Genomic DNA, 7,582 nt, shown 5'->3' with positions numbered 1-7,582 from the left:
ACAGCCATGCTTCGGCCACTCACTCATCTCCCACAACAAATGATGCCATCCAAATGTCAGTGCTAATTGCAGAGAGAGGAAAATCATCTGCATTCTGCCCATAACAATCCATTGTTATTTTTATGCACACACACACACAGATACGAGTAAGGAACCCTTCTCATTTCAAGCTGTGCTATTATGCTAACTACAGAGAAATAAATATGCCACACTGTAGCTAATAAGTGTCATTCACATCAGTATTTATTCCAAACATGTTTCCCCCATCATGTCTGTTCTGCCTGGAATTGCTCATCACTAAAGAGGAGACCTTTATTTCTAGTGATTTAAGCAGACAGGAGAGAGTTAGCAATTAAAGCACACTTTTGTACAATTTAATTCTTTTAATTTCAGCTATCAGGGAGCGTTATCTGCTATCACTGTACCTTTCTATTTCTGGAACCATCACCTAGCAGCACTGGGCTCGTACTTCACCAGTTTGCAAGATGGGTTCTCCCACATGAGCATGGGAACAGGGCTGACTCCTGGCAAGCAATGGGCTTGTGGTTCTCAGCTCCATGCTGTGCAATGTAGGACTGGGTCTCTATGAGGAAACAGGATCAGAGTAATTTTCATTCATGCTCAGACACATTCCTGTGCCCCAGCTCCCTGACACTCCATATGCATTTCATGCTCACCCAGGACCTGTGTTAGTTGGTATCTGTGGGAGACTGTTGCACTGTGAGCTGCCCCAGTGCTTCCACAGTCACACTGGGAGCTGCCAGCAGCTGATCCAGGCACCTTCAGTTGCTCCCTTGAGAGATTATTTCTGTGCTCATCAAAGGCTGGCGAGGACTAAATGTCATTCAAGAAAAGTATTTCGGAGCTAAAAATACTCTCACGACTTTTGCTTCCTTCCCAGAGCAAACGTCTGCTTGGCAGGTAGCAGATGAATTTAGTGGTCCTACGACACACGTCTCATCATCCGCCTGACAGCGCTTCACACACACAGTAAGGCATCACACCAAGCTCAAACTCCCGCTACCTGGGCTGAACTATAACCATTTTTCACATTAAACTGGAGATAGTACTGAGTCAGAAATCCTCCACCGGTGGTGGGAAACCAGCAAGGCTTTAACTGCTGCCCAAGAAGGACAGGTCCACTTGCTCATCCACACCACGTAAACAGAAGCAATGACCCACAGCCCACCTGGCTCAGGTAAAAATGGTTTCAAGTCTGAGGAGCACAGATGCTTCACTGAGGCTGATGTTCCTGTACTAAGGAATGAATCCAAAGGACTGAACGAGGGCCAGAGCTAATTACCAGCCCACGCAGACTTGTGGATTATATGTCGAGGATCCTGTTATGCAAGAATACAGCTGGGCATGTTATTGCAAGTGAGGAGACAGCCATCTATGTGAATTGCAGAGGTGTGGGGGAAAAAGGAAAAGAAAATCCTTCCATTTTCTCTCTTTTTCATTTATACAGTTAAGGGCCTGGTTTGTAAAGATACTGAAAACCTAAAGTTCTCATTGATGTCCCTGGACTTTTCTCTTTAAAACTGCACAGAACAGTGAACCAAACACCAATTAGGCTCCATCCATAGAGCTAATGAGACTGGGAAAGTACCCCAGAGGTGGGTTTCAGCAGCAGCTTTTCTTTTGACCTCACTTGTCACTTGCTTTTCTCCTGCTCCCAGATATAATCCTTGTTCCTTCCTGCTTACAGCCTGAAAGCACAATTTACTTGCATCAGTGGAAGACAACAAGAACGGTTATGCCACATTTCTTCCCCACAATAGAAGGGGCAAATCCCGCTCTAATCTAGCTGGGAAGATGAAGACGGCAGGGTGTTGCACACACACATTTCTATCCAAGATCACATACCAAGTATTTTGCTACTCCTACCTTTTTCTTATTTTCTTATATTAGGGCAAGAGAGACATCTAGAGATCATAGGCAGGGGATTGCAAGCTTCTGGAAAAACAGTTTTCTGTGTAGCACGATGTGTTCACAGATTGGGAACAATGAATAAAATGAATGAAATATGAAACAAATTGACTCTTGGTTATAAATAAGTAAGGCCCAAGAGGGAATAGCAATGGATTATAGAGTAGCAGGAACACAGTCTGTTTCTGTGGCTTGCCCTCACACACCACCCCCAAACTGTGAAGAAAAGCACCTCCTTGGAAGACAGAACTTCTGGGATGGGTCACACACCCTGCTAGGGCAGCCTGTCCAAAAGCACACAATGCTCCTGGAATGCATGCACAATGATTAACTGCAGCACTAGCAGATAAAACTTCCAATAAAATGGAACTAAGATAGACCTGGAACTTGAATGCTGCCCTTTTAATCCCAAATCAAAGGCACATGTCCAACCCACCAGCACAATTGCACCAACAGCATCACTATTTTCAAGCCAGTTACAAGAATGATGAGATGGGGTGTCCTGTGCTTCCCAGTGCACCAATGGTACGGATTTTAACTTGTGCTCCCTATGTAAATACACACAGGTCCATGTTAGCAGCCACACAGTGGGCAGGAAGGTTGCTGGACCCAGTGTAGTCAGATCAAGAACAGGACGGCTTTCAAAACCATGGGTACAACTAGGCAACGATGGGTACCAGGACAACCTGATTACAGTAAGAATGGTCCTAGCGAAGCTCAAAACTCTCATTACCTTCACCAGAACCACAACATTTCCTTGTATGTGCTCTCATCTGTTTCTAGTGCTTTTGTGAGATTATCCTTATGTATCTCATTCAGTAAATGAAACTGGATCAACTGGAAAATAAGCAGAAAGTTTTATGCCTCCAGACATCCTCATTTGCTTTGCCTGAGAACAGGACAAGGTCAGTGGATTCTTTTCTCCCCCAGCAGAAGATGCACTTTCACATATCAAGCAATAAGGTCAGCCCAGTTATTCTTATCACTTGGTATGTCAGCATTTCTTTCTCTGTATAAACAGTTGTAAACAAGACCAAATTACTCCAGGTCATGAGCGGGAAATCAAAACACAACGTACCAGAGCAAGATGGTGAAAACCAGATACTTCTCTTTTTAAAAGAACTGTGTGAGTTAAGTGGCAGCTCTTGAGCAGAGAAAGCATCAGAGGCAAGAGCAAGAACAGAGGCTACCAGCTGTTGAAACTCCTTGGCTCTACTGGAATAGTTCTCTGGACTAAACTGTGGTTAAATCCACCCAGATATTTACTGGGAGCCTGATATTTGCATTAACTGGCAGTAAGACACTGAACTGAAGTAAGCCTCGTCTTAAACCTACATTAAATAGTGTTAGACAAGGCAAAACATCTTGTTATTTCAGAGCATGCAATTTTAATTAAAACCCCCCAAAATAATGGCTTGGGCAGTCCCAGATCCTTTACAAACAAATGGTGTCTTCTGTCCTCTACCATCAGCCTCATCTGCACATCCTGACCTGCACATCACCGTGCTCCCTGCTCCTGCATCCTGCAGGTAGGACCCCACACCAGCCATGAGCATTTCTTCCTTCTTTCACTGCTGTGAAATAACTACTTGGTGCAAAATCCACTGGCGCAAGTTCTAAAGCCTCGCTTGCCACTTCAGCTTTCTGCCACACCACCGCACACATCCTTGTCTGTTGCTGCTGGCTTTCATCTAGAGTCTGGTAGGCAAAAAGAGACAAGATAACTGCTAGGACACTGGAGATCCAGATGTAATTACTGCTTGCATTTCTGGTGCAAGTAACTGGGGCATGAGTTTGAGAAACAGAACACACGCTCCAGTCAGGGGAACGGAGCTGACTCAATTACCCGTTGTGGAAAACAAACAAAAGGATGAGACCTTAGATGAAGTCAGGTCGACGGAGCGGTTTGCCTTAGTCGATGAGGAATGGGTTAGAGATCAGTTGAGCAATCTGGACATCCATAAATCCATGGGTCCAGATGGGATGCACCCGCGGGTGCTGAGGGAACTGGCGGAAGTCATTGCTAGACCACTCACCATCATCTTTACCAAGTCCTGGGAGACGGGAGAGGTGCCTGAGGACTGGAGGAAGGCGAATGTCACTCCAGTCTTCAAAAAGGGCAAGAAGGAGGACCCGGGTAACTATAGACCGGTCAGCCTCACCTCCATCCCTGGGAAAGTGATGGAGCACCTTATCCTTGGTGCCATCTTAAGGCATATCAAGGATAAGAGGGTTATGAGGGGCAGTCAACATGGCTTCACCAGGGGGAAATCATGTTTGACCAATCTCTTAGCCTTTTATGAGGAAATAACACGGTGGATGGATGATGGCAGAGGTGGATGTGGTCTACCTTGACTTCAGCAAAGCATTTGACACAGTCTCCCACAGCATCCTCACGGCTAAATTGAGGAAGTGTGGACTGGATGATCAGGTAGTGAGGTGGACTGCGAACTGGCTGAAGGAGAGAAGCCAGAGAGTTGTAGTCTATGGGGCGGAGTCTAGTTGGAGGCCTGTAACTAGTGGAGTGCCTCAAGGGTCAGTACTGGGACCGGTATTATTTAATATATTCATCAATGATTTAGATGAGGGAATTGAGTGTACTATCAGCAAGTTTGCTGATGACACTAAGCTGGGAGGAGTGGCTGACACGCCAGAAGGCTGTGCTGCCATCCAGCGAGACCTGGACAGGCTGGAGAGTTGGGCAGGGAATAACGGGATGAAATATAACAAGGGAAAGTGTAGAGTCCTGCATCTGGGCAGGAACAACCCCAGGTTCCAGTATAGGTTGGGAAACGACCTGTTAGAGAGCAGTGTAGGGGAGAGGGACCTGGGGGTCCTAGTGGACGACAGGATGACCATGAGCCAACACTGTGCCCTTGTGGCTAAGAAGGCCAATGACATCCTGGGGTGTATTAGAAGGGGGGTGGTTAGTAGGTCGAGAGAGGTCCTCCTTCCCCTCTACTCTGCCCTGGTGAGACCCCATCTGGAATATTGTGTCCAGTTCTGGGCCCCTCAGTTCAAGAAGGACAGGGAGCTGCTGGAGAGAGTCCAGCGCAGGGCAACAAAGATGATTAAGGGAGTGGAGCATCTCCCTTATGAGGAAAGACTGAGGGAGCTGGGTCTCTATAGTTTGCAGAAGAGGAGACTGAGGGGTGACCTTATTAGTGTCTATAAATATATAAAGGGGGAGTGTCACGAGGATGGAGCCAGGCTCTACTCAGTGGCAAACAATGATAGGACAAGGGGTAATGGGTACAAACTGGAACACAAGAGGTTCCACTTAAACTTGAGAAGGAACTTCTTCTCAGTGAGGGTGACAGAACACTGGAACAGGCTGCCCAGGGAGGTTGTGGAGTCTCCTTCCCTGGAGACATTCAAAACCCGCCTGGACACATTCCTGTGTAACATTATCTAGGTGTTCCTGCTCCGGCAGGGGGATTGGACTAGATGATCTTTTGAGGTCCCTTCCAATCTCTACCATACTGTGATACTGTCTGATACTGTGATGAGAAGGAGAAAGTGTATTTCCTGTGAAGCCACTGTTACGCACCAGGCTTCTTACCCTGTTGGGGTATTTTGAAGATCCACAGTTATCTCATCTCCCGTATTATCTTAAACCAGGTTCTTGCATCAAAGACAGAAAAAAGTCTCTTTGTGAGCCAGAGTACGGGAGAAGTCAGGGTGGTTAGCAAGGAGCAGGGAGACCAGCAGCAGCGCCAAAGCCTCTCTGGACGCCTCTCTCGGATGCTGCCATCTGCTGCCATCTGCTGCCAACTTCTCACTGCAGCAATAAATAGATACTCCTTAATGCGGTTTGAACAATGTTTCATCCTGTTCTAAACAGTGGCATAAGGAGCAATCGGTATCTGGAAGTACTGATCATGTATCTGACACGAGAAGGGAGAGCAGGCTGTACCCCGCAGATGGGTCAGCAACCGTTTCCCAGCTACTTCTAACTTACTATTCGTAACTCAAACCAAGTTCTGACCCCATTTCAGCACTTGTGACTAGGATTACTGACACTTACCTTCTTGTGATCAGCCAAGCAAGTACAGAGGGACTACAGGCAGCTCAGCATCACCATCCATACTGTAACACAAGCCTCCCCACAGCACAATAGCCAGGCAAGCAGCTGTGCTCACACAACCTAGGTGTTGAGGTATGACTTAACAAGCAGAAGCAAACCTCCAGCCTAAAGGCTGAGGCTTTTCTCTACACCTGGAAGGGTATGGAGGTGACACACCACTTCCAGACTCATTCAGTGTTAGACTGCAGGTATCCAGGATGGCACCAAAGGGAAAGCCTGGTAATTCCAGTGGTTGGTTGCAGCAGAGATGCGCCTGAGGAGCCACCCACCCTCACACGTTTCCCCATGGGAGGGTCAGCTGCCCCTGTCCCACTGGGGACTCCACCACCAGCATTCCCTCCCTGCTCCACTGCTACCAAACAACTAACACCCTGTCTTCATTGCCAGTTGCAACCTGTACTGCTCTTTCAGCTTTCCCTCTCACCTCTCCCTATTAATCCTTTTATTACCCAAAATGACAGTTAACTTACCTACAAACTGCTTTCCCAAGGCACATCCTGCAGCTCACAAAACAGCACTGGGGCTTAAAAAAACCCCCGACAGACCCCTTTCAGATTTAAGCATGTTTGAGAATCACGAATTTCTGCGAAGATTTAAAGCAGCTGTGTTGCAGGGCACACATCCTAACCCTAATCCTGTGTGTCAGCTCCCAAATCCTACTTCAGCAGTTCCCAGGATCTCAGCAGCAGTTGCCCAGGAGTAAAGCTCTCATCAGTGAGGCACAAGCTCAGAGATCCCCTTATGAACTCACATCACCTGCAGTGAGCCAGCGAGCAGTCACATTTTTAGCTGTGCTGTGAAAAAGGTGCATCTGCTGCTGCATGCTCCAAGTCATTCTTTCTACATTGGAGCTCTAATTTCCATTTAATAATCCTACAAGTCTTTGGGCTGGCTTGTGAAATAAATTAACAGTCTATTCCCAAGTGCTCCTTCAACTCAGAGTATCAGGAATCCTGTCACCTCCAAGTCTCTGTGGTGGGGAAGGACATACACAGGTAACTGGTTCAGAACTGATGTGTGTGTCCTCTATAAAACTGGTTTAAAACATGAATTTTGGACCAGCAGGGAGCTTGAAGCCCTAGTAAATTCATCTAAAGGAAGCCTTGAAGTGTCACTGACCTTCTTCCACCATGTATCAGAAACTTGTCCTCTATTCGGGACTGAGTCAAGATGGAACAGTGGAATCTTCAGGGTTACTCTGAGCAAGAAATACAAAAGCTCAGGTGTGCATCAGCATTTAGTACCACAGAATTATCTCCACTAATGATACAAAAAAACCCGCAACCCAGTAATGAGTAAGAGCTCATTTGACAAGAAAAAGGGGTCAAGGCAGACTTCTGACTTTGCAACTACTCTCTGTAATTCAATATACAGATCCGTATATTAAGTAAATTTGTTTCAAATCAAACTGAGAACTGTACTGATCACATTTGAATGTTCTGCTGCCACAGGCAATCCACATACTGTGACCTTAAACAGCAGGTGACCAAGTCAAAACAGGTAAAGTATCTCCATTATTCCCCTCATCTTCTCAGTCATGGTGCAAGTCCCTGTTACGGCATGCTG

At 46.5% G+C, this 7,582-nt stretch overlaps 1 long non-coding RNA gene across 1 annotated transcript; it reads right to left on the bottom strand.

Annotated features, from left to right (window-relative positions):
* Positions 1 to 225: 225 nt before the first annotated feature.
* Positions 226 to 3,007, bottom strand: LOC134171623 (uncharacterized). Its single transcript, XR_009967690.1, has 2 exons — positions 1,610 to 3,007; positions 226 to 583 (listed from the first exon to the last, which is right to left on the bottom strand). It is a non-coding gene; the product is annotated as an uncharacterized LOC134171623 (long non-coding RNA).
* Between the last annotated feature and the right edge of the window lie 4,575 nt (positions 3,008 to 7,582).

This window comes from Pezoporus occidentalis, unplaced genomic scaffold (genome assembly GCF_034315485.1).
Source record: "Pezoporus occidentalis ecotype Australia unplaced genomic scaffold, CSIRO_AGI_Poc_V1 ctg113, whole genome shotgun sequence".
Lineage (NCBI taxonomy): Eukaryota > Metazoa > Chordata > Aves > Psittaciformes > Psittacidae > Pezoporus > Pezoporus occidentalis.
The sequence above is the reverse complement of the archived record's forward strand: the minus strand, read 5'-3'. Positions and strand labels throughout refer to the sequence as shown.